Below are 2,448 nucleotides of genomic sequence, written 5' to 3' on the forward strand. Positions count from 1 at the left end.
GGGAGCTTAGTTCTGCAAATCACAGTGCTTATTTCTGCCTGTCAGTCTGGACTTAGGTGTCTAGATGCAGTTACTTTTTCTTCTGTGTGAAGATAAACAGCACTATTGGCATTGGAAATTACTCTTGCCGAAGAGATTTTGAACTTCAGTCAGCCAAGTTGGGGAGTATTGGTGTCAGCAACCCATCTGGAGTCATATGATAGATGGGAACACAGTCAGGAAAGCACCCGGGTGCCCTGATACTGGGCCCATGCCTCCTCCCCTCTTCAGCCACTGCACTCCTTAAGGTATTTTATTGCTCATGTCTTTCAGGACATGTGAAAAAGGCTTAAAATACACAAGACAAATTATCCAACATGATTCTCTGGAAAATGTTGTGTATCTTAAATGCAGCCAAAGTGCAGAGTGTATGCCAGTTGTAACAGTAATCACTCATTTTCTGTTTTGACCTAGCTGAGAAATTACAGACTTGGAAAGGAGTAATTTGAATGTAAGAATCTTTGCTGTTTCAAAGGTTTTCCTTCTTTTTTTCCCTTCTGGGAGCAGCATGTGCTGTGTGACTTTTTTCTCCACTTGTTCAGAGCATGTTCTACTTCATCTGGCCCTATTTTCCTAAGGTAGTTAATCTATTGGAGATACATAATTATATCTCACTTTCTGCCACTCAAACTCTGTCTCAAATATTCCTGAAGAAGTCTGAAGTGAAACTGGTAAGGGTTAAATATTACAAGATCAGTGAATTGCAGAAGAATTTCTCACTGTTTCCAGGTCAAGTATTCACAGGTTGTTTTGTTTTGAGCTGTGACTTTTAGACTTGGATCATGTCAACATACAGAGCAGGGCTGACACTGAGACATCCATTTAATAAATATTTACTTTTATATGTGTGTGTGACTCTGTGTGTGCGCGCGCGTGTGTGTGTGTGTGTGTGTGTGTAGGCTTGTGTGCCTATGCATGTTCACTGAGCTCACATCCAGTGTCCATCTTCAGTTGATGGATTCATCCCACTCTCTGACTTGCCCACAAGACAAGCACAGGATGCATATTTACTAGCAACAACATTCTGGAATGCATTTGTGGTTGTAGAGTGCATATCATGGCATCCTGTTTTAAACTTGTAATAGTACTACTATTTTTAAGAGCAGAGAAGCTGCATGGCTCAACTGTTGGCACAATGAACTGAAATAGAAAAAAATGCTCTTTACACTACAGTCTCCACTGATACAGTAAGTCACATTAAAAATATTTCCTCACATTTATTGTCTCCTTAGAAATTAAATTAAAACATTTGAAGGTTTTCATCCTTCCATTAGTTTGGTTTGAAAAGTTTGTTAACTTTGTGAGCTAAAAACGGAAGCTGAGAATTTTTTTCACTATGGGTGTATAAACCATTGATGTATCAGTGTATAGTGTTTAAAATGACATGCAAAGGCACAGGCAATAAAAGACAGTTACTTCCAAGTGCATGTGAAAAAATCATGTTTAATACGAGGCTTAAAACACATGTTGGGATACCAACGCATGTTGGTATGTGGAGCACAATCAGCATGCAAGGGTATTTGAAATTTATGCTTCTCTGAAACAATCTTGTTTCTGAAAATCGGAATAAGTCACTTCAAATTTCACAATCATTTGTCGTGGTCAGAGCATTTTCAAGTCCATTAGATTCCTTGGATCAGATTTTAATTTTCTCTTATTTATGTATTGCAAATTTAATCTATTGCTCTTTGTATTGATCTGTATATTCGAAATTTGAACTGTAGTGTCCAAACGTGATTAGTGAAGACGAGTGATCTTTCATGTTTGGCAACTCTTTCTAGCATGAATGCTGCCAATTCTTTTGAACATTTCTGTAAACAACTCTTTATTATTAATATTTTCTATAGACCTCAGCTATCTTTGGATGAAGCCGGGAAATGCATGGCTTGTATGTGACTGACTTTTCATATTTTATGAAAAGTCCCTGGATATTAGTTTTATTTATTTATTCATCTGTGGTATAACTCATTATTCTTCTATGCACATTTGTCTGCCATGAAGTGTCTTTTTCTGATCCTTTCCTTTTAATAAGAGGTATATTCCACCTCTGCCCAGGCCCTGTCTGTGGTAGTCAGGCCACAAGGTATTTGCCAGTAGAAAGTCAAGAGTAACTGGCAACACAGTTTTAATGTCATGGAGCAAAATGAGGAAGATTTCTCTTTCTGTGTTAGGGTTTCTTGGGCAACTGCTTTGTATCACCCTCACTGTAAAGCTGATTGACTCTGATTCTCAGACTTGTGTAATACATGCAACAGCCATTCACCGCTTTATATATGGCACAAAAATAAAATTTTCTTCTTGATTATGACCCTTTAATCTAAACCAACCAGCCATCATTCATAATGGCCACTAGTATTTAAACCTCTCCAAATCACAAAAAAATCACTTGTCAAATCATCCTGATTTTGA

The sequence above is a fragment of the Lepidothrix coronata genome, unplaced genomic scaffold (genome assembly GCF_001604755.1).
Source record: "Lepidothrix coronata isolate B3197 unplaced genomic scaffold, Lepidothrix_coronata-1.0 Scaffold152, whole genome shotgun sequence".
Taxonomy (NCBI): domain Eukaryota; kingdom Metazoa; phylum Chordata; class Aves; order Passeriformes; family Pipridae; genus Lepidothrix; species Lepidothrix coronata.